The sequence below is a fragment of the Myotis brandtii genome, unplaced genomic scaffold (assembly GCF_000412655.1).
Source record: "Myotis brandtii unplaced genomic scaffold, ASM41265v1 scaffold424, whole genome shotgun sequence".
Taxonomy (NCBI): domain Eukaryota; kingdom Metazoa; phylum Chordata; class Mammalia; order Chiroptera; family Vespertilionidae; genus Myotis; species Myotis brandtii.
Genome location: NW_005366245.1, coordinates 2,929,209 through 2,955,069, shown reverse-complemented (window position 1 = coordinate 2,955,069; position 25,861 = coordinate 2,929,209).

Genomic DNA, 25,861 nt, shown 5'->3' with positions numbered 1-25,861 from the left:
AATCTATGTCTAATTTCTTCATTACATCGTATATAAATAAATGATTTACCTGGCACACATGACTGACATGAGAATAAAAGATGAGATGAAATAAATAAACTCTAATAAATATTTTTAATAGCCACATCTAGATTTCATCAAAAATTTAAACAGATTAACAGCAATAGGATTTACCCTTCAATATAACATTCTGGTAAAGTATTTAAATACTTTAAATAAGTTAAAATATTTAAAAGAGTTAAAAATTTAAGGCTGCATCTATGTTTTAAGAATTAATGATGTTCTCACTTCACTTATTTCCAGCTTTATTCTGTGCATTTTGGATATTAGCACACACACACACACATACACACACATATGTACTAGTATGTGTGTGCATGCACATACAGTTTGGCCATTATACAAATATAGATAGTAGAAGCAAAGATCTAAGAAATGTCTGTTGGTTAAAACTGCTTAAATACCGAAGAACTCAAAGAGAGAGTAGAAATATTGTCCTAACACCAATCATCAATGCTGTAAAACACAAGTTGCAGCCCATTCTGGATTGTTTAAGATAACATTCTATTCCCCAAATCATCAAGTTACAGTCTGGACTGCAATACTAATCAAAAGGATAAGAAATATGGCTTCCTCTCCCATTTTGCAATGCAGAACAAGATTTTAAATGGTCCAATTCAAAAGGAGGCATTAGGGGAAGAACTTCTTAGCTCAGGAGGCCCTACCCCATTGACAGTGTCTTTTGTCCTCTTCTTGGAAGAACAACTTCACTATGGGCATGTACGTCTGGGACAGGAAAGGCCTTCTGCTCACTGAAAATGAGTTCTATTCACAACTGTGCTTTTTCAGAGTTTGGCTGTTCACATTTTCTTGGACGCTGTGAGAGTTATAAAATAAACACTTCCAAGATTGTTTTCTTAAAAGTCAGTCCAACATAAAATAAAATGAAAAGAACTTTTCTGGGTCTTCAGTTCAACACGGGTGCATTTAACTAGAAACACACCTTTTTCTTCCTCTCTTTGAACTTCTTCAGACTGATCTTTGTTTTTCAAAGTCTCAACACTGGCTCATTCCACTGGATACTTCTGTTTGATGGCTGGCTCCATCCTTAACTCTGGGACACATTTGGATGTCAGCTATTTATTTAAGATCTGAATTTAGGCAAATACTGAGACAGGTGTTTAGGAACTGGAGCAGTAGTTGAGTAATTATGGAGTTTAAACTAGAAGGAACCTCAAGGGGCATATGATCCAGCTACAAGCTTCCAAACTGGGGCACCTGTAATACAGAAGAAGTACATTCCTTTGCTAATGAATGCACAGTTACTTAGATAAGGAAGAGAGGGGAAAGGAGAATGAGAAGAATCCCAACTTTCCTGCTTTTTCAAAGTGAACTGCTGCCTAGCTGGCATGGCTCAGTGGTTGAGCATCAACCTATGAACCAGGTGTCACAGTTTGATTCCCCGTCAGGGACACATCCAGGTTGTGGACTCAGTCCCTAGTGTGGGGCGTACAGGAGGCAGCTGATCAATGCTTCTCTCTCATCATTGATGTTTCTCTCTCTCCCTCTCCCTTCCTTTCTGAAATCAATAAAAATATTTTTTAAAGTGAACTGCTTCCATTTTATACAGAACACCTGGCATCACCCACCTACCACACATTCAATACTAACACTATGGCAAAGTTATTAACAGCTTGGATTCTGATCTAATCACTCAGGCCTAGGTTTGAAACCTGTTTCTTCCATCAACTGGTCATGAGAATGAGCAATTTACTTTATCAAGTGAGAAAAATATAGGGGAGGTATCTCATAGAGATATATGAGAAGGATTACATGTGTTTATATCTGCAACACACTTTCAAAGTGCCTGGATCATAGTAAACACTCAATATATGTTAGCAATTAGAATGCTATTGAGGAATTCATAACTTGGCCATCATTTCCTTTATCAATGAATTTGCACATCAAAACTGATATGATGCAAGCATGCATTCATTAATTTACTCACCCTATAAATTTTAATGTGCAGATCCTGAGCACTGGGGAAAGTACAGCATGAGGACAGACCCGGTCCCTGCCTTCTTGGTGCTCAGAGTCCAAAGCAGTCTTTATTCTATCTAAAAATGCAGGGGGAAGGGGGATTAATTAACTCTGTTAGTATTTTTAGTGACACTACAAATGGACTTATTAAAATTCTTTTAGTTGATGGTGCTAATTGCTTATAAAGCACCCAGTAGATCTCTGCCCACTTCAGAACGGTCTTTGACAAGGGTTTAATAAGAGCGTGGCAGGATGCAAGCTGCATGCAGTTATTTCTTAGTTAATCCCTTAGAGATCAGTCTCCTTGTTAAGTGTCAGGATAGAGTGTCTAACATGAGGGAGGAAAAGCCTCGATTTGTATTGGTTCATGTGTTTCTTATTGCCTGGTGAGCCTCCACTCTTCATTTTCAGAGAAGTGTCATTGAAGAGACATCTTTGTGTCATCTAACATGTGTTTAGTGATTACTTTATCTGTAAGTGGTGAAGATCATACTAAACGATTGCTTCCTCTGTCTAGTTAAAGCTGACAGGGTTGTCACTACTTCAGTGATGGATTCAACACCCCAGCCTCTTTTCACAAATATGTCTCATTCTATATCAGAGAAATATGGACAGTTTGAGGATGAATTTAGCCAGCAGTAGACAACGGATTCAATATGATATTCTTAGAGTCAATATCAGAAACGGAAGTTTTATTTAATGTTTGTTCTTCCTCTATCCCATAGCCCAGATCTGTTCTCTTCTTATAATGTCAACATGGTTAATGCAATCAACTATTAATGCTGATTTTTCAAAAGTTTGTACATGGAAGGTAGTTGTGCTTCTTCCTCCCTCAATTCCTGTGCCCCTTCCATGTAACAGATGTACATTCCAGCAGTGGCCTCTATGGTAAATGTTCCTACCTTAATGAGCAAGAATGACTCTAGTGATGGGAATTTCTAGGCAGGATAGATGGGAAATTTAGCCACTGAGGATATTATTTGGGGTAAATGAAGCCTATGCCTAAATAACAAGTATACAGCCAGTTACTGCTAATAACAGCAAAGAAAATACCTGAAAAAAATTGAAAGAAGTATTTTATTATGCCTATCCTCTTCTTGTCTGGACTTAGATGAAATCTGAGTATTCCTCCTCAATGTCATTTTAATTACCTTCAAGGTAAGGACAATGCTCAGCTTCTCATACAAGCTAGCCTGTCACATAGTCCTTTTCTGTTAATGAAGGAATAATTCTAGATACCGGCATTCACTGATTTTTATTTTTCTGCTAGGCTTTAATTTCATCATTTTGTCCTCACCTTGAAAAAAAATGGGCTAGAATAAGATAAACAAGATCTTGGCAAAGAAATATTCTGGAAAAGGTCAGGGCATTGGTAGAATGATGTACCTGGTGCTAAGAAGGGAAGGAGACAAGAAAGTTGCTGAAGCATTTGGAATAGGGAATAGAAATGGTCAGTCAACCAATCAGCAATGAATAATGAAAAGGTCAGGCTACTTTTGAACATTACTATGTCTTTCACAGGCTAAAGTGAGCATTAAAATTCTGAAGTCTTCCATGCTTACTAAACTTTAGCAAGAACTGAAAATGGCATCACACCAAGATTGTGATGATATTTTGAAATGATCTGAACATCTGGGGGTAAATGTGAGGTCACCCTTGGAGCACTGCCATCAACCTGGTCACACTCTCCACTCCCCTCCCACACACCCCTAATCCTTTCCTTCTCACTTCATGCATATCCATGGTACAGCTGCCTGATAAATCAGACAGAATTCTTCAAAAGGCCCCTGAGGGGCTGATAATCACAATAAATACTACAAGTTTGTCCTCACACAGACTTTCTTCAGAAGGCCCTCTAGGCTAGCCAGTTTAATTGTTATGACTGCTCTTTTTTTCTTTCATATGGGTTTGATGAAACACAGTGGCTTTCTTGAGGTCACCCAGCAGGATGGACTCCCTACCAGAAGTTTCCATACTGCCTAGAGAACCAATGATGTTGCAGCATGGGGCTCCATAGGAGCCAACAAAAATATGTCAGTAGATTTTAAAAAGGACTTCTCAATAAAATAGCAAAACCCATTTCTGTATCAAGTCATTTCAGTGGGCTGTGCTATGTTATTTCAGTGGTCTCTAATACCAAAATCAACAAAATGAAGAACTACATTTTGTGTGTTTATAGGATGGATAATCCTAAGTGATGATTAGCTACATTTTAAAAACAGAGCAATTTCAATAACAGAGAACCCACTTTACCATTTATGTTCTTAAGCCAATAACAATCAATAACCATTCTCTTAACAAAGTGGTTCCCAACCAAGGGCATTTTTGCACAGTAGGGAAAATTGGGCAATGTCTGTAGACATGTTTGATTATGAAAACTGGGGAGAAAAGTACTACAAATTTAGTGGGTGGTGGCCAGGGCTGCTGCTAAACATCCTACAGTGCACAGGACAGCTCCCCAAAACAAAGAGTTGTCAAGAAGGTCAATAGTGCCAAGACTGAGATACCAAGAGCCTTGAAGCAGAAATGAGAATTGTCACTGAAAAGAGAGAAACTGGTTGTAAGTCATTTATTGGATATTAGCATCTCCAGGTTTTCCCCTCAAATCTGGACAGCAGGCAACTACTCCATTGTCATTTCTACCTTTGCAGTAAACCCTCCAGGTTCTGTTACATTTATCTGTATTTCTAAAGCATAGGTACAAAAATGCTGGATTTTGTTATTTTTGACTTAATGATAAAAAGTGTATCATGCTGTATATAATCTTTGGAGATATATTTTGCTCCAAATTATTATAATGCTAAGATATAGAGAGAGAGAGACTTCAGAGAGGAAAGGAGAGTGAGAGTTAGAAACATCAATGAGAATCATTGATTAGCTGCCTCCTGCATGCCTCCTACTGGGGATCGAGCTTGCAACCCAGGCATGTGCCCTTGACCAGAATTGAACCCAGGACCCTTCAGTTCGCAGGCCGATGCTCTATCCACTGAGCCAAACCAGCTAGGGCAAGATTCATCTATTTTTTGTGGCCAGCTTCCGGTCATTGTTTTTGACTGCTATATACTATTTTATTGTATGAATTAGCCACAATTTATTTTGATGAATATTCAGGTTGTCTATAGGTAGTTACTATTATGAACAGCCCTCTAATAAATAAAACTCACAGTATATACATACATTTTCTTTTTTTTTGGGAAACTGTTTATTGCCTTCACTATCTGATAAGCGTAGACAGAGGACCCCCGCCCCCCCCCCTCCAGGGTACAAAGGTCAGAGCTAGGCGCCACCTCTGTTTGTCCAGACAGTGGTAGCTGAAGCAACTTCCCCATTTATTATTATTATGTAAATCCTTGCTGATGGGCTAGTCTGCCTGTTGCCAGGGGTCGCCTGCCTAAGGGCTATGCTATGGGTGCATCCCAGATCAATAAAAGCTTGGTGAGGCCTGAGCACGGGAGGAAGTCCTTCCCCTTGAGTTGGACTTGCTGGCCTGGTCCCCCAATATTTCCAATTATCTCTTGTCTTTTCATTTTCATTTGTGTTCGGCTCCGCTTCCAGTTCCTGAACCCTCATCCACGCGGGACGTGGAAGGAAACACTCAACACTTTTTTGTAAACATATATAAGTAGGTAGGTAGGTAGGTAGGTAGGTAGAAAAGTATCCCAGATATTCACAGTGATTATCTCTATGTTATGGAATTATTATTAATTTTAACAATATAATAATGATTTTCTTCTTTTTCTTATTTATATTTTCTAATTTTTCTACAATAAACATGTATCTATTTTGTAATAAGGAAAAAAGGTTTTCTAAACAACTAAGAGATTGGCATTTTAAATAATGTGAACAGCCAAATATGCACAAATATCTATAAAATTGATATTATAGTATAATAAAATATCTCATTAAGTTTAGCTTAATCCAATCTGCAGAATATTCATGATTTTTTTTTGGTTTGGTTGAATTTAAAGCTAGACTTTAACCAAAATGATAGGTACATCTACATTAACTTCAATTTGCCCACTCAATATATAAAGCCAAAAGTAAACTATACACAAACTAAAACCTAACAAATAGTAAGTAATGTCAAGACACATGTCAAAAGACAAAGAAGAGCAACACTTTGCTTGTTGAGGTCCTTGTACATAATAAAAAAGTCAACTATATCTCAATAAAACTGGGGGATCCACTTTCCTAGGAAGAAAAAAACTTGCTTAGTCTTGTTGCAAAAATGTAGATAAGTGATCAAATGTGAAAGTAAACTTTAAATAATCAAAGAAAGAAAAGACTGATAATAACAACTGCAAATGTTTATTTTTACTCCCCCCCACACACACACACACAAACATCACATTGTAAACACTGTATCACCTTCAAGTTTTCAGTCTGACCATTCAAGATGAAACCTTTTTTTTTAATATATATTTTTTTGATTTTTCACAGAGAGGAAGGGAGAGGGATAGAGAGTCAGAAACATCGATGAGAGAGAAACATCGATCAGCCGCCTCCTGCACACCTCCTACTGGGGATGTGCCCGCAACCAAGGTACATGCCCTTGACCGGAATCGAACCTGGGACCTTTCAGTCCGCAGGCCGACGCTCTATCCACTGAGCCAAACCGGTTACAGCCAAGATGAAACCTTTGATTATAAATTACAACCTACTTCCAGCATCTGTGAACAGGTGATGGCTGGGGGGGTGACCTGGTCCCCACTGTGTAATTGTACCCTGGAGGGCAGCCACTTGCTCTGCCTTGATGCTGCCTCCCATCCATAGAAAAGGCAACAACGGACCTTAAGAGAGACAAGCAAGAATGGAGGCTGTGCCCTCACACATTAACCAAGACAGACCACACAGAAACGGCTCCATTTATCCATGCCCCTTTCCCTGCTCCCATAACAAAAAACAGCACCCGTTCTGAGTTTGTCAGAGAAAATACAGGTGAAGGCCTGAACTAACTGCATTTTTTTTCTTTAATTTTCCATCTCATTTTTCTTGAGTGGAGAAAATCTCAATGCTTACCTCAATGCTACAGGATATATTTTTTTCTTGTCTATATTACATAACCTGCATCCCCTGCTGTGGGCAGTGGTTAGAATTGTGTGATCTGAGAGTTGAACAGTAATGTCATGTAATACAAGATAAGAAGTGGTGTGAGGGGATGCAGAAAGGAAGAGAGGAGAATAACCGTGTGACTAACTATGGCAACAATTCACCACGTAACCCCAAAAAGTTCCTCCTTCAAAGAAAACGCCAGTCCCACTGGAAGCCAGGAACTATCCAGAGTGTAAGCTACTGTCAAGTGTATGCTTCCTTTTGTCACTGAAGAGAAAAATCGCCAGGTGGCCTGGCTCCTGCTCCTGCTCCTGCTTCCGCATGATGGGCCCCGACTGTGCACACAGGCACACACAGAAAGACAGATCTGCAGGCAGAGGAGATACTGGATGCAGAGAAGCTCAGTGTTTGCCAGAGGTCTTACGGGGATCTTCTATTTCATTCCGTAGTAATGCCCTTTTTGTTGACAAAAGTAAATTGATGATCGTCAAGAGGGAAGCATTTGGTGGAAAAATTCTGTTGACCCTTCTCAGATTGAATTTGACCACAGAACAGGATACCAGCAGTTGCAGAAATGATAGATTATTGTAATGACTGCCAGAATGGCCTTTTGGCATGTTTAAATGGCAATAAATTTCACCAGGAAGAAGGCAATTTTACTACTTTAGAGCAGTAAGGAAACACGGTGTTTAAGGTGTAAATAAATCGTGGGTCATTAACAGCACGCATATTCTGTCCGTGGTGCAATTCTCAATCAGTGGCTATTCATATTTAATTTAATTACGTGCATTTACTTAGCCAATCATGCTTTTTCGTTCCAGGCCACAGAATTCTCAGGCTGACAATTTTGCTCTCTTCCTGTCTCCCTTATGTCCATAAACACCGCCCTAGTTTCGCCCTCATTTTTCCTTCCACAGGTACATAAATATGATCAGGGTGGTTCAATAACCCTTTCTCACTGAATAGCCTACTGAGATGATTAAGTTAGAGACTGATCTGCTGTGTGGTCTTTTCCCTGGCTCCAAAATCCCCTCTGTCCCTTGCTCATTAATCTGGCTCGGTTCTTCACTGAACTCTGCCATTAAAGGCGGAGACGAGAGGGAGAGGTGTGCAATGAAGTTTGACATTTCTCCCAAAATGATTGTATTAAAACCCACTTACATTTATAACTCCATCTCATTTGAGAATGTTAATAAGTTGCAATTTCATCAAGAGAAAGATATTGGGATCTGATCAAGCCGAAGGCTGGCTCACACTGGTATGGAGTGTGTTCCTGGAGCATCACTTTAAATACAGCTTTAAGGTGATAATTAACAAAGTTCATTAATGCCAATCTGCTTCTGGGTCATTTAAAACATTTGGGCTCCATCTACTGTATCAGTTTCAGGCCAAATTCAGCTTGCTTTCAGCTTGTGTCAGACCAGAGGAGCAACATTCAGGAGACACACTCCAAATCAGACAGGCCAATACCGTGCCGTACAGAACCAAATTAGTGTTGAACTTGGGGTAGCCAAACAAGCACAATACCTCCGAACGCCTAACTTTATACTAAGCAGAGTGCAAGTTGTCCTTTCTCTGTATGACTGAGAGGATAGTCCGGTGACTAGTCCCAAGTCTCACTGTTACCTCTAAAACCAGGCACCTGGATTTCTTTCTGTTGACTTTGTATTTTCTGGAACATTTACTGAGACCACATTGGAAAGTTATTCTGTTCCTATAATTTGGTAAACTGCCAGGAACATAACAGAAGCCCAAATCACCTTTAGGCCAAAAACACCTTGTTAATCTCAGAGCATCCCCCAAGAACTACTGAAACTCTGGGTAGCCTCTGTGGGGCATGGAGGATACAGGGATGCTCATCACATTGAATTACCAACCAGCCCAGAATTCATGTGATTGGCATCCCAGGTGGAGATGGAGGAGAAAATACAAGAAGATATTCAACAAAACAAGCCATCAGTGGAAGTTTCAGAAGGCAAAATTTAAGGGGTTGGGTTGAAAATATGGGGAGTTATAGCAAGAGAAAATACTCATTAATGTACCAGCTTGAGGATTTTAGAAAATGATCTATCAATCATCTTATTTTACAGGTGATGGAGAGACCCAAAAATCTGAGTGGCTTCCTCAAGGTTAATGTAGTTTGGAGGTCAACCAGGAGTAGAATAAGGACCTCTGACGGCTAATTCTACTATTCCAGAGAACAGCATTCTGGAAAGGCAAACCACTGAAAGTGTCCAACTGCAGCAGAAATCTGGGGCCACACGCAGGAGCCTGAGAAAACCTGCAGGTGTCCTCACCTCACCCCGTGGCAGGAGGCTCTGTGCTCACAATTCCTGAAAACAAAGGGCTAGTGTGTTTGAGTTGCAGGGGTGGGAATGCACAGTTTTCCAAGTCGACACGTCAGTTTCCAAGGCCCAGGCTCATTTCTGTCATTATTGCTAGAGAGATAAAAAGAATCCTGGGGCAGGCAGAGTACTTTTAGACTACGGGGCAAGGTTATCTGGCTCTGGCTGAGATAAATGTGAAGGGTCAGAACCTTGCCAGTGTTCGCTGCAGTAAGTCAAGTTGACCACATGTGAGGAAGATGGAATTTTTATAGAAGCTGTCGACATTTAAAAGCACATAGTCACGTGCAGCGATAAGTCAAGCCTCCTGTGTTTTTAATGGACTTGCCTCCCAGCCTCCCTTCGCCAGCTGATGATAACCTTATCTGTTAGTGCTTAGTTAACGCTCCAGCTAGATTTACCCCCAGTCAGGCAGGCCAAGGGGAAGTCTTCCTGTGTTCCCTTTGTTTACCATCTCTGGCTAGGCTAATTGTAGGTTAGCGAAAATGTCCCTGCACCGTGTAATCATGACCACAGGGAAGATAATGGTGTTGGTGATGATGATGATGTTGATGATGATGATGATGATGCCAGCATATGAGGTAGATGTGGACAGCTTTCTCTACTTAGTGATGGGTGCTAAACTCTTAAAGCAAATAGCCTGAGATAAGATGTAAATGAAGGGTGTGAGGCAATAAATGACTGTTTACTTCACTTTGTGAATAAATATGGTGGCCTTATGACCAAAAAAAAAATTTTTTTTTCATTTTCTTTCTGTTTGATTTCTACTTGGTTACCTTTATGATTTGCTTATTTTGTCAGGTTGATCAGGTACAATTAGCATGTCTTTCTAACAAAGATTAATTACTTTTCAGGTCAACAAAGGGCAATTAGATGTGGGGTATATTATACCAATATAGTGCGAAGGAGACTTATTTATTTGACCTTGTGCTGTTAGTCATATGCAAGGTGTCATAGACTCCCAGCTATACCACAGCAATGAGGGAGAAAAAACAGTTCATCCAAGTGTAGGTGAGAGCTAATTGTCCTTACACAATGCTTCCGAAAGGGGTTGTTTTGATTTGGCTCTGTGAAGATAACATCTACTGAGCAATTAACACATGCAAGACACTATGTCACATCTTCTATGTGCATTTTTAATTTAATTTTTACATTAAGCCTATGAGAGAGTGCAAAAAAAAAACTACTTCTTACTCACCCAATAGGAAATATTAAAAATCTGCAAAATAACAGGATTACTTCTATTAGATTCTAAAATATCCCCCACCCCACCCCCACTGGCTCTATTTTTGTTCATCAATTTATGTTGTTCATTATATTCCACAAATGGGTGAGATCATGTGATATTTATCTTTCTCTGACTGGCTTATTACACTTAGCATTATGCTCTCCAGGTCCATCCATGCTGTTGCAAATGGTACGAGTTCTTTCTTTTTTACAGCAGCGTAGTATTCCACTGTGTAGATGTAACATAGTTTTTTAAACCACTCATCTGCTGATGGGCACTTAGGCTATTTCAAAATAAGATTTGTTTTAATTCTTCAAACCAAGCTGGCCCTGCTGTCTTATTTTATACATTCACATATGTCATTACTTTTGACTGAAAAGCACTTTTCCCTCTTCATCACCATTATCATCTTAATCATTATTGCTATGTTATGTCAGTTAGTCTTCATAAGCATCCTTATAAGCTCAGGGCTCTTATTATTTCCATTTTATAGGTAAGAAAAATGGAACACAAGAGGAAACTTTGCCCAAGGTCATGATGACAGACAATGGTAGAGCTAGGACTTAACCCAGGCAGTCTCACCTGTGTCTATCAGGCATTCACTCATGACATGAATATTTATTGTGTGTCTTCCATGAACCAGAATCCATGCCAGGACCCAGACATAAAGGCAGAGCACTAGGCAGACACAGAGTGCACCCTGAAAAGCTCAAGAAAGAAGCAAAAGAGGTAGGGGAAGCGGGGGACGGGAAAGATGGGAGATGAAGGAATAGAGTTCTTTGCTTATCTCACAGGTTTACAACTGGTAATAAAATTTAGAATTCTCTATAGGGTTGGCTTCTACTTTTGCCATATGTCTTGCCTCTTTCAGTGTAACTCTGGAGCCTGTTTGCCCAACTACAGGCTGGTTCCATCATTTACAACCTAGACAAGCATCTGTTAACCTCTCTGAGTTTCACCTCTAAAACAGAGATGCAAATGCTTACAGCCTGCCTCATCAAATAATAACTGTTGGAAGAATTTAATGAATGAGTCCATGCAGATACAGCACTAACACTTTTCTTCCTGAACACCTTCTAGAAAATTTAGTTCTGATAGCCCATTTGGTTAATGATCTGAAAAGCTTCTCCCAATAGAGCTAATCCCAAAACTAAAAAAAAAGGAATTTCCTCCTACTGCTTTCTCCCTGAGAAAGGGAAATAGTGTGCGGTTCCCCCAAAGACTTCTTAAAAGACCGGTAAAAAAGTGTTTGCACAGGGGATGGTCTTTTTAAAAATGAAACCTTTGGTCCCCATGGTCTAAAACTACTCTCAGGCCAGATGCTTTCTCCAGGCAGCTGTTTAGAATTACAGTAATAGTTACCTTTGGTTGACTGACCTGAGGATCTAGGAGCTATGAGCACATTCATTTAAAATTAAAGGGGAAAAAATCCTGAAATCCTTACTGAACTACTGGTTCCAAAAGACTTCTTAAACTCAAAATCAAGCTCAATTAAATTTCACATCTAGTTCCATTTCATCTCAGCCCTAAACTTATGCTTTGTTCATTTATTATTTATATCAATAATTATTTTTATATTCACTATTTTTATTTCCATTTATTGTTTATTTATAGCTCACTCGTCATGCAATATTAACCAGGCTGTAACATCAGCTCTGATGGAAAAGTGGACTCCTTTTTCATTTACCTTTATAAATATTTCAAACTGGTAGCCAAAATGTACAATTCCTTCATTTTTATATAAGCTCCTTGATGTGCTAAGTTATGAAGTACCACAAACTCTTTGCTATGTGTCCCAAAAGAAGTGCTTAATGTAACTCCCCCAAACTTCTCTGCATTTAAGAAGATACTCATACATAGAAATGATATGGCACTGATTAAACTGCAACTAAGAACAAGCCTCCCCAAGAAAGTTAGAGGGCATCTGACTATTGCGTTAAAGAACACCACTGAGGCACAGATCAAGTAGAAGAAACTGCCCTGCTAATTTAGAAAATTTGGTTTGTACTTATCTTTGCACTGATTCTAAATCTCATTAAACAGTGTACTCAATCCAATTATTGCACAGTACCACTATAGAGATGGCAAATTCCAGCCATTTCAGGTACAAATGATTATTAAACATTATATTACATTGCATGTCATAATTTCATGAAAATTATCTGTGCATTGGTCTCTACTCCTAGAATGTGAATTTATTTAACACATAGAATATGCATAATTTTTTAATGAATGAGTCTGGTAGCTAATCAAAGATTCAGTCACTAACAATAGTATTGTATATATGAAAACATATATAGGGGGTGAATCAGAACTATACAAAGGTTTGTTCTATTCAAAACTATCTAAAAAGAGCCATCCATCCTTCAATTACAAGACTCTATACTTCACCATTCTTAAATAACAATATCAGTGCTCCAATTATACTGCAAAGCTACATTAATCAAAACAGTATGGTACTGGAATAAAAACAGATATACATATCATTAGCCCCAAAAATAAATCCTTACTTATGCAGTCAATCAATCAATGACAAAGAAGGCAAGAATATACAAAGGGGTAAAGAAAGTCTCTTTTAAAATTGTGTTAGGAAAACTGAACAAATACATGTAAAAAATGAAATTGAACCACATTCTTATATCACTTACAAGAATAAATTTAAAATGGATTAAAGACTTAAATGTAAGATCCAAAACCATAAAACTCCAAGAAGAAATCATAGGCAGCAGACTCTGACATTGTTCTTAGTAATATTTCTTTCTGATAAATCTCCCCAGGCAAGGGAGGCAAAATAAAAATAAACAAATAGGACTACATCAAATTAAAAACGTTTTGCACAGCAAAGGAAATGACTGGCGGGGTGCAACCACTATGTAAAACAGTATTAAGGTTCCTCAAAAAATTAAAAATAGAACTGCCTTATGACACAGCAATTCCACTTTTGGGTATTTATCAGAAGAAATCCAAAACACTAATTTGAAAAAATATATTCACCCCTATGTTCTTTGCAGTACTATTTACAACTAGGGTCCCAGTGCACGAATTCATACACCTTGAAAGGAACTGTGGGCCGCGAGGCTGCTGTGGGCACAGGGGAATGTCTTGGCCCATCCTCCATACCCCTGCCCAGCCCCTTCTGCCACAGCCCCCAGTCCCCTGTCTGCCGGCAGCCCCGCTCCTGCTGCAACCTCTCCCATGCACTGACGGTGCCTGCCACGCTCGCACCCACTGACGGTGCATAGCAATTGGGGCCAGTGCCAGCAGTGGGTGCCAGCGGGGCCAGCATCGTCAGTGGGTATGAGCAGCGGCTGCTGCCCTGATTGCCCCTCAGGAGCAGGGGAAGGTGGAGAAGTCCTCAGGGGCAATCGAGACCAGCAGCTGATGCTCACACCTACTGATGGCGCCAAGTGATCAGGGCCAGCTCCAGGCATGGGCAGCAGGTGCGAGCGGGGCTGGCACCGGGCACCAGGAGCAGGTGCGAGCAGCAGCTCCAGCACCGGATGTGGGTGCGAGCAGGGCTGTTGCTGGCAGCAGGTGTGAGAGGGGGCTGCCAGCCCCAATCACCTCTCAGGAGCAGGGGGAGGTGGAGAAGCCCTGAGGGGTGATCAGGGCCAGCAGCTGCCACTCGCACCTGCTGATGGTGCTGAGCGATCGGGGCTGGCCCAGGAGCTGGCAGCGGGTGAGAGTGGCAGCGCCAGCAGCAGGTTCGAGCGCTGGGCAGGACCGTGGCACGCACAAGCAAAGAATTTTCAGTAACCACTAGAGGCTTGGCCCACTGACAGGGACCAGCACCCCACCTTGGTCTAGCGTCCCTGCTCCCTGCTCCACCATCCCGCCTGCTGCTGATGCCCACCATGTTCCACACCCACCATGTTCCATGTTCCCTGGTGGTTAGCGCACATCATAGCGACTGGTTGTTCAGTTGTTCGGTTGTTCCGCCGTTCGGTCTATTTGCATATTAGCATTTTATATATATAGATAGCCAAGATATGAAAGCAATCTAAGTGCTCATCAATAAACTATTGGATGAAGAAGATGTGCTACAATAAGAAAGATATATACAATGGAATATTATTCAAACGGAAAAAAGAATAAAATCTTACTATTTGCCACAACATAGATGGACTTAGAGGGTATTATGCTAAGTGAAATAAGTCAGATAAAGGAAGACAAATATCATATTATTTCATCTATCTGTGGAATCTAAAGAACAAAATAAATGAGCAAATAAAATAGAAACAGACTCAAAGATACAGAAAACAAACTGATGTTTGCTAAATGGGAGGGGGTTAGGGGTCTAGGTGAAAAAGGTGAAGGGATTAAGAAGTACAAATTGGTAGACATAGCCTCCTTTGGTGACCTTCAAATGCAAATGAATTTTGACCTCTGTGTGGCTCACATTGATTGTTAGAAACATAATCAATCTACCACATATTACTACATGTTTTGTGATTTGTGAACACAGAGAAGGAGGCTGTGAATATGGAGAAGAGAACAGAGTCTGACTTCATTAGGGCATGTTAAGCCTTCAGGCAAAAGTAGTTAAACTATTTTGTGATGCAGATTGTACCTCAAAAGTAAACTCTCTTAAAGAAAGATCATTAGTTAGGATATAAAGTACAACATAGGGAATATAGTCAATAATATTGTAATAAAGTTGTATAGTGCCAGATGGGTACTAGTCTTATCGGGGAGATCACTTCATAAATTATATAAATGTCTAACCACTATGCTGTACACCTGAAACTAATGTAAAATAACATTGAAAGTCAAAACATACACATAATGAAATATTACTCAGCAATAAAAAATAATGAAATCTTATTTGTAACAACATGGATGGACATATAGCATATTATGCTAAGTGAAAAAGTCAGACCAAGAAAGACAAATACCTTATGATTTCATTTACATGTGGACTATAAAAAACGCAAATGAACAAACAAAATAGAAATAGATACAGAGAACAAGCTGATGATTGCCAATGGGGAGGGGTGAGGGAATGGGTGATACGGAAAAAATAATATTAAATAGGCTAAATAATTGAAAGTATGACTAATAAAATAGGTACTGTAAAAAAATCATCAGTGCTCATTTAAAGAGAACTTACTATGTGTAAGACCGATCTCTAAGTATATTGCAGTTTCATAAATATGTTGTCATTTAAACTTCACATTTCAATGAATTAGATTCTCCTGTTTTCACATAAGGAGATTGCACTTTTTGCAAGTTTTACTAAGATTTTTGTTATCTTCAATAAATAAACATTTTATGACACCTCAAGATTTCAAACCATCATGTAAGTCATGTACCCCTTTCCTGGAGAGATTACAAAAAAGCATTCTTACTTCAGAAGCAGCATCTGTTTGGGATACACACTTCCTCACTGCACATGGTTTTGGTTGGTGGACACTGGGAATTATAATTACTATAAACCCTCTCCTCTTCACTAGGTCTCTTACTAATCTCCTTCTTACCCAACTCTTGACCTTCTGACTTTTTCATTAGGGAACAGACAGGCAAATGGGAAAAAGTTGAACCCCACCTCTATCCTTGTCAGATTTTTTTACTAAGTTTCACATCAGTTACAAACCTTTGTTAAACTACTGCAGCATACCTGGTCCATTTGACACCAAAAAAAAAAAAAAAAAGTTTATCCTATTTGGCATATTCAATAATTAGCATCATATGGTGTGCCATTTAAAAAGTAATCCTGAGGAGAGACCAAGATGGCGGCATAGGTAAACACCGCAGACTGCTGCCGCAAACAACCACTTCAAAAATACACTAAAAGACCGGAACGGACATCACCCAGAACCGCAGGAAGGCTGGCTGAGGAGAGACTCTTCAACTAGAAGGAAAAATAACAGCACACCGAGGCTCAGAGGAGGCGCAGTGTGGAAAATACTCAGGTGCGGAGGTGCGCGCGCAAAGCGGGCTGGTGGCTGAGAGCGCGGTTGTCGTTTTCGGTCAGGGGGGAGTCTCAGACTCTGAGCTCCAGATACGGGCGAATCGCTGGGGACTCGGACCCAAACGGGAGAAGCGGGAGTGTCTGGCATCAGTTGGAAGGCAGCTTTCCCTCCGAGGTTTGCAGCGGTTCCGGGGGTTCTGAGAAGCAGAGCCTCTGGGAACAGGACTGAGGGCACCATAACGGCTCCCTCCGCCCGCCCTGTTGAGCCCGCCCCGCCCAAGCCCTGCGCAGAGCCATTTGCCGGATCGCCTCAGGCAAAGGCTAGATTAGCACCTCCCCAGAGGACAGAAGTTTTCCGCGGCAGACACAGCTGATTCACACAGCCAGTCGGCCTGGTGGTCAAATCCCTCTAGTATTAACTACAACAATCAAGGCTCAACTAGAACAAGACTGCGCACAAAGACCACTAGGGGGTGCACCAAGAAAGCATAAAAAATGCGGAGACAAAAAAACATGACAGAAATGGAGGATATAGAGCTAAAAATCGCAATTTTGAGGGCTTGCAAAAATGTGCTAGAAGCTGTCAATAAACTTGAGGAGAGAGTCACGAAAACTAATGAGACCCTCGATGCTATGATAAAGAACCAACTAGAAATTAAGCATACACGGACTGAAATAAAGAATATTATACAGACACCCAATAGCAGACCAGAGGAGCGCAAGAATCAAGTCAAAGATTTGAAATGCGAAGTGCCTGTAAGAAATGTAACCAGGCATTTAGGAAGAAAGCTTTAGTAATGACTATGCACTGATGATTATCCTGGAGATTCAGCATCCAGCACAGTACCGGACACAGGTAGGCACTCAGTAAATATTTCTTGAATGAATGAATATGCTGTTACCTGTGAGTCTAAATATTCCCTGCTAAGGCTGTCATCCCTTATACCACCAACCAGTTCAAATTCTAATCCCTGTCCTATTACATGGCCCTTAAATTAGCAAGTGTGTACAACAACCAGAAAGGCAGTCATTTCTTAAAAGGATAAATGAGGCCTGGCTGCCAGGAACACCATGGGAGTGTTCGCAGAATCACAAATGGCTTACCCTTTGGGATGGGAATAGAGAAAAGAGGTGAGGAGATGAATTCCCCACTTCATGGACAGTGATCCCGAACTTTTTTGGCCTCAAATCCCAGAGGACAAGCACTAATTGAAAAGGTCATTGCAGAAAAGCTTCCAGGAGGCAGATTCAAACTAGCTAGAGGAAATATTTCCAACTCTTGTATATTTCACCCGAAATGATGTTTCCTCCTATGTCACAATTGTCTATAAACTTACAAAGAAGCCAGAGGATGATGGGAAGGACAAGAAGCATATAAAATTTTATTCGGCATTTATCCTCAACATGGTCTCTTAGAATCAGTACTTCAAACGACTGGCATTTACATAAATTGCAGCGTGATGTCTTTCCTTCAGGCTGTCACTTCTTAATAATTGGCCTTGCCTACTGGCAGCCAAATATGAAGTAAAACAAAAGGCATTATGGTATTTGCAAGGTACCCACTAACTATAACATGCTGATTCCTTTGCTAAGTTTATAAAACAAACAAACATGTACACCTATAAACACTGATTTACTCTCGGCTCTCTGATGACAAAAGCTAAATTAGTCTAAAAATTATGAGTATTGCATCTGTGTTATAACTACCCCACCTCTTTAATCAATTTGCTATTCCGAAGTGGAAAGTGATTTAGGAAAAGCTGTCAAACAGGAGAGAAAGAAAATCTAATCTGGATAAGTTATTAAGAAAACTGCTGCTTCAAGTCTTTAACATTTAAACTGTCCATAGAGATTCAGAAATGAAGGTGATGGGGGGGCGGGCAGGGGGTTAGGGAGAGAGGCCAGGCTAGCAAGGGGGACTAGATGCCGCCACGGGCACAGTCTATTTGAAATCAATAAAAATATTTTTTAAAATAATAATAATTCTGTTTACTTAAAACTGCCTATAGTCCAACTGGTATGGCTCAGTGGTTGAGTACTGACCTATGAACTAGGAGGTCACAGTTTGATTCTGGTAAGGGCACGTCCCACGGCAAATGGAAAGGAAGAAGGAGGGGGAGTTTACATGGCAAGGGATAAAGAGGAAACACAACAGAGACAGGTGGCAAAAAGAACAACTCTGAGACATGGGCACGATTAAGGGAAAAGACGAAGAGGAACAGGCAAAGTGGAGGAAAGGGGAGAGACAAGTCGAGAAGGGGGCATGAAAAGAGAGGGAGCTCAGAGGGCTCCCGCAGAGAAGAGCAAAAGGAAGAGAAGCTGAGAGAGAAACAGAGCAGCCTCTCCATCACCCGCGTTGCCTTCTTCATCTTCGTCTCCCTTCTTTCAGATGGCACACTGACAGAAGATTAATTCAAGTCAGCTGCTGAAAATAATTATTGCATTATGGGAGCAGTAATCATTATTTAGAACATGATTAAATATGTCTGCACCTATTGACTCTGCCTATGATTTATGTATTTGTTTAGTCAATAGTCTAATGTAAATGATGTAATTAATTATAGATGGTGGTGTCAGGTCATTGGCGAAAACAATCTGAGGAGAACAAGGGCTCTGTTTTTTTCATGACAGATGCAGGGGGGGAGGGGGGGCTGAGTTGAGGGAATTCCAGGGGAACTTTTTCACGTGTGAATGGCGGCTTGGCTCTCAATTTGCATGTTGTCTTTCTCTTGTTCAGCCTTCGTTTAGAAATTGAAATAACTTGTTAAGCAAAGGGGAAGAGAGCACATGATTGCCAAGAGGACGCCTGGGACTTGGGCGGGTGAGGAGGTAAAGAGCCAGCTGCTCCCTAACACAGGGGAGCGTGGCACCATCATTTACCGCTTCATAAAATTAAATGTTTTCCAAATTAAATCAGTAGGCAGTGTGCAGGAGGCCTACTATCTCTAATAACAATTTTTCAATCAATATGAGGGGCCTTGCCTGGATGAAAGCTGAGCTGAGAGAGTTAGCACAGGTTTGGGAGGGCAGGCTGGCGGGGGGCGCGGGGGGGAGCAGAGGTGGAGACAGGGTTTGAGAACTGAAGCTTTCAATCAAACCAAAGGTTTCAAAAATATAGATATATATGCATGGTGGATTCGCCATCACTGTGAGTCTATTCCCCATAGATTTTTCTCTTAACTGATAATTCGGTCAGTCACATTCCTCAGAGGGAGGTCATAGGTCACCCCAGCCCCTGTCAGGCCTCAGAGAAACCATTTCCATTTTAATGCCACAGCTATAATCTATCAAAGATGTGATGTACAAGATACAATGAATTTAAGTGGTCTTCATATATCACTGAGCTTTCATGCCTTCACCTGGGTAATAGTCTGAATTACTCTCCCTACCTCACAATCTGTCACCCCCAGTAAAATAACTGCCATGCCGCTGTTAATGGCAGATTTGTCCAAATTGGGGCCACAGTAGCCAAAGTCATTCTACATCATAAACTTTAGCATTCAGTGCCTAGCCTGGAAAGGGCCCTCAGCTTAAATTCTTCTGTAAATAATTCTGTAGAGAAGCTCTGCTCATGTTTTTATTTATAAGTGCTAAAATAAATCTAGCAGGGGCTACACACAGTCTTCCTTCTCCATTTTTCTGTATCTAGTCCTCCAGTCCTCTTTCTTCCAAGCCCATTTAATCTGACCTGTCACTTTCCCCCGAAAGGTGTCTAATAGACACAGATCTCTTCCTTAGACAATAAACACAGCAGAGTTCAGAAGACTCAGCTCATAGTTAGTGACCTTCTCTGCAACTCAACTATTAACCCTTCTTCTTTTACCACTAGGTAGTAAAAGTCCTCTAATTTTACACTAAGTAGTAAAAGCTGCCGACACATATATCTCCCGCCTAAACTATCCCTGACTGTGAGGCTAGTGCCCTGCAAAAGCGTCCAGAGATGTAGCTCTCAAATGTGCCCCTTATTCAAGGTTCATGCATCCCTCTCTGCTTCTATTCTCTTTTTTTCAATTATGGTTGACATATAAGATTATATTGGTTTCCAGTGTGCAACATAGTGATTGTACTTTTGTATAGCTCATGAAGTGATAACCCTGATAAATCTAGTACCCATCTGACACCACACATAGTTATTACAATATTACCGATATGTTCCCTATGCTATACTTTACATGCCCATTACTGTATTCTTTTGTAGTTTCTAGTCTATCATAACCAACATCCAACCTTCTATTTTATTTGAAACCTTTAGATCAAGAGGTAAAGAGCTGGGTTTGGACCCAGGGTCTGAGATTTGGCAGAAGTATTATAAAGGGATGAGATCTGCCCTAACCCGGACAATATTTGCCATCCACCAATGAATCCATATGATAGAAAAGCCTATATAATGGTTGGTCATTTTGGTATGAACACCCCTTGGGTCAGAAAGATATGTTAGTCAATTGGCTATAAGCACTTATCTCACCAAAGCTCCTGTATAAACATCTTATAATAATGCAACATCTATGTTTGAGAAACTCAAAGTACACAGGCAATATTGAGAGGGGTCCTCAGTTTCTATGCATCAGTCTAACATGATAAGAATATACACTCTAAATGAAATTTTATCATATATTACAAATCCTCCAGGAAAGGGGCAGTTCACTTTATTTATAAGTCACCTAGTACTACAGCCACCCAATGCTTATCTATAATAATAAAAGCATAATATGCTAATTAGACTGGACTTCCTTCTGGACATCCTTCTGGATGAAGCCACGGTGGACAGGGGCCAAGATAGAGGGAGCTGCGGCGATGGCGGGGGCTGAGCCCCTTGCATGAATTTCGTGCATTGGGCCTCTAGTAATTAATAATCACAGATAAATGTATGAAACTGTTAGAGGCCTCTACTTCTATGCCATTTACAGCCTTTCCTCCCTTGTTCTTCATATATGAAAATCGGGGCCATTAGGACTTATAGATATTTACCTTTCAAGGCTATGATAAGGATTAATGAAGTAATGTTTATAAAATGTCTTGGGCCACTCACTCTTTCCACAGGCTGTGGATTTCTGGAAAAGGAGGCAAAGCTGTCTAGAGAGCTGATGGCTTGGTTAAAGGCCAAAAAAGTCAATAGCATCGAAATTTTTAGGAAAGGTTCAGACAGAACATGGAGCAGCAAATATTCCTTCAGGTTTCAGACTGCTTGTGTTTAGCAATAACAAAAGAGTCTGGCCCTCCCGTTCCTGATAGTGCTTTCATTAAGATAAACAGTATATTATTCATGCGGACGGTTTCTCCAGCAGGCTCTGTTTGCTGCCACTTTATCTGAGTTTCTTTGCAGTGAATCGTACATCCCGGAAATGTAAATTAGAAATAGGCTCCCAGCCAGGCAAAATCAATGAAAACTCTTACCTTCATCTGGGAAGAATTGTAGTAAAATTAGGTCGAAACTAGAAATGTTCTAACAATGTTCTTGAACCCACTGTGAAATATACTTTATTGGACTCTCAGCCTGTTCATGAGGCATTTCGTAGGCATATATGATGCAAACATATACAGTGAAAAGATGGCCTCACTCATACAGTCACATCTCAGCAGGTCCCTGACGAGAAAGCACATCCCATGGGCATCAATGTCCAAAGGAATCACTTTGTCATCATCCTGCACACCTGTTGGCCTGAAAGATCCTTTGGATTATTGTAGGTACATTTAATTCAATTTTCCTCTAAAAGAAACTAGAGCCCTAGCCGGTTTGGCTCAGTGGATAGAGCATGAGCCAGTGGACCAAAGGGGCCCAGGTTCGATTCCAGTCAAGGGCACGTACCTTGGTTGCAGGATACTCCCTGGCCCAGGCCCTGGTCGAGGCTTGTGCAGGAGGCAACCAGTTGATGTGTTTCTCTCACACATCAATGTTTCTCTCTGTCTTTCCCTCTCTCTTCCACTCTCCCTAAATATCAATGGAAAAAAATATCCTTGGGTGAGGATTAACTAAAAGCATAAAAGAAACTAGAACTTTCACAAAGACTTTCAAAAAGTTTTCCTTAAAAAGTGCAGACTGATTTTACCAAATAATTAACTTTACTTCCCTAAAATGGGTAGAGCTGAACAAAGAGTCAGCAAATTGTATATCCCAATATTTAGAAAATCATAGATTCAAAAAGAAAGTAATGAAAATGTCCATGTAGGAAGCACCTGTCCATCCCCTTCCCACCCCCACCAAGGACAAGGCTTTAAAGGATGAGGGTGGGGCGGGGGAGTGCTGATAAGACTCAGGTTTCCTAAGCTGTCCCTTTTCCTGTGGGAAAACACCTTGTAAAACAGGATGGAAGCATGGCTTTGCTGACCTCTTGTTTGCACACTTTGGTAGTTTACAAAGCTCTTCCTAGGCATTTAGAGTCAGGTCAGCAAAAATCCTGCCACCCTTCATCTCTCAGAAAGTTCTCAGCAAAGGCCACAGCTTTGCACTAGTCCAAAACTCTTGACTATGTCCCTCAAATTAGTGTTGCTCAGACTTCAGTGCACATAAAACAGGATTGCCAGGTGGAAGGCAGGGTGCTCAGTTCGATCTGAATTTCTGATCAACAATAAATAGCTTTTTAGTAGAGTTACGGTCCAAAAATTGCATGAGCTACATTATCCTTTAAAAGTGTTGTTTGTCTGACATTCAAATTTAACTGGGTGTCCTGGGTTTTTGTATTTGCTTGTTTTGTTTGTGTGTTTACCAAATCTGGCAACCCTAGAATAAGAATTACCTGGGAAGCTTACTTTACAATGTAGAGTCTCAGTCCCTAAAGCCCATCGATTTGGATCTGATAGTTTTATGATGGGGTCAGGAAATCTAACTTTGTAAGTAAGCACTCTGGGTGATTCCCTGCAGGCAGACTTGAAACCACTTTGAGTGACACTTCTTAAATGGTAGAATGTCCCTGATGTTCCTCCATACACCAGCAGCAAAATGTTTTGAATTTAAAGGTGCTAGTTATTATAACTTTGCCATGGGAAATTTAATCTTTTTGCCCCCCTTTCTAAAACCCCAAAGATAGATAGAGTCCTTGATCACCCAAAGAGGATAAACACAAACAATATGAATTTCTGTCACGGGATAAATGGAGCCTATTACCTCTTACTGGTAATTTTCCTTTTTCACATATAGAATAAACTGATTTCTGTTGCCGTATTTCTTTTGCAACTTGGGTATTATTTACAATAAATTGAAACCTTTCCGGGCTTGACATATTACACTGATCTATGACTTTGCTTTCATTTTGTTCTGTTAACTAGAAACCCACTTCATCATGAAATATGTTCCTCACACTTTCCCCCATAGTGAGTAAAAACATTGATAAAGCATCATAAATTGTAGGTCATTTCTCAAATGCTTCCTGTTACAGTGAGGATTGGGAGAAGGAAATGTAAGTACTGATCAATGGCCACTTGATAAAATTTATGCTGAATGTATGAACAGAAAAGGAATGGATGTATTAGAGGCTGCATTTTAAGATGTTTGTCTTACATCCAGACTTCATTCTTTATTCCATCGTGCCAAAGGTAATTCAGCCTCCTCTCTCTAGCAAACTACTCCCGCCCCCAAAACAAATCAATTAATGTAAACTTCTAACAGTGATTTTTGCCTATGTGACCTAGACGATTGAAAAGGAAGTAATATACCCAAGCCATCAGGATAGTTACCCAGTCCTCCCCTTAATTCTGTGTAAATCTTGGGTACGTGTAGTTGCTTAAAACCTAATTTGGACCAGAGATGTGAAAATAACTCTTACCCCAGAACACGCAGTATCACCAATATAATGGCATGCAAATTTAGAGACACAGAGAGACGCAGAGAGAGACAGAGAGAGAGAAGAAAGAGGAGGAGGAGTTGGGGAAGGGGGGAGGAGGAGCAGAAGACAAAAGGGGGGGTTGGAATAGAAGGATGAGGTTCTTTAAAACCTATTTCAGCTGAACTGTTTTCCACACTCTTTCTCTAAAACACCCTAAGTATAGCATCAAATATCTAATATCCTTGAATATTCCAAGGAATAGTTGCTTTTCTTTGCCATAGCACAATATCCACTTTATCAACCTCTCCTTCCCTGGAAGCTGTGCCTTAATAAAACCGAGATGTTCTTTATGAGTAAATTCACCTATGAAAATATGCACTCTCCAATATGTCCTAGCAATACAATGGCTTCGAGTACTCAGCCCTAAGCCCTGCAGTGTTTAGGGCTGCATACGCCTTTACACAAGAGGCTGAGTATTCCACCGCCAACTCTTCTCAGCCACATCTTGAGGAAAATGAACATGCCTCTCTGGATTGGTATGAAGAATAGCTTATAAAAATGAGTGCGAAATCCTTTGCAAATACCAAATGCTGTATGAATGCTAAGGAAAAATAAAGATCTGTATGAATGCAGCCAAACAGCCCTACTTCTGGGTGCTTTTTCAAACTGGACACCAACCATTTGAGATTCATCCATCATTCACCTTTGGGCATCCCTTTCTTTATGAAAAAATAAAATGGACTATCTGCGTTGCAAGAAAATGGAAAAATTAAATTTCAAAGCATATAAAGCCCACATGCCTTGACCGTTTGAAGTAATGGGTTATGTTAGTTAATAAAGATAATGCTCATGAAGTAATGAAGGGGCAAAAATACCAATTCCCATTAAGACTTTGTTTTCCACTCAGAGGGCACAAGATTCTAGCTGCAAGTAGATTTTAGAAACATCATAAAGGCAAGTGGCACACAGCCAGTATCACAGGGTATGTATGTATTGTTATTATGACTGTACTTAACCCCTCCAAGAAGTCACTTGTCAGTAATCCCCACTATTGTCTGTGTGTTGGAGACAGGAGAGGGGGGTAAATACAGTGTTCATAAGCAACATGACAATGACTGTCATCCTGCAGCCCCTGACAGCAAGAAGAATAGGGAAAAAATAAAGGAAGGAAGGAAGGAAGGAAGGAAGGAAGGAAGGAAGGAAGGAAGGAAGGAAGGAAGGAAGGAAGGAAATAAGAAAGGGAGGGAGGGAGGGAAGGAAGGAGGAAGAAAGAAAGAAAGAAAGAAAGAAAGAAAGAAAGAAAGAAAGAAAGAGAGAAAAGAAAAGAGAAGAAAAGAAAAGAAAAGAAAAGAAAAGAAAAGAAAAGAAAAGAAAAGAAAAGAAAAGAAAAGAAAAGAAAAGAAAAGAAAAGAAAAGAAAAGAAAAGAAAAGAAAAGAAAAGAAAAGAAAAGAAAAGAAAAGAAAAGAAAAGAAAAGAAAAGAAAAGAAAAGAAAAGAAAAGAAAAGAAAAGAAAAGAAAAGAAAA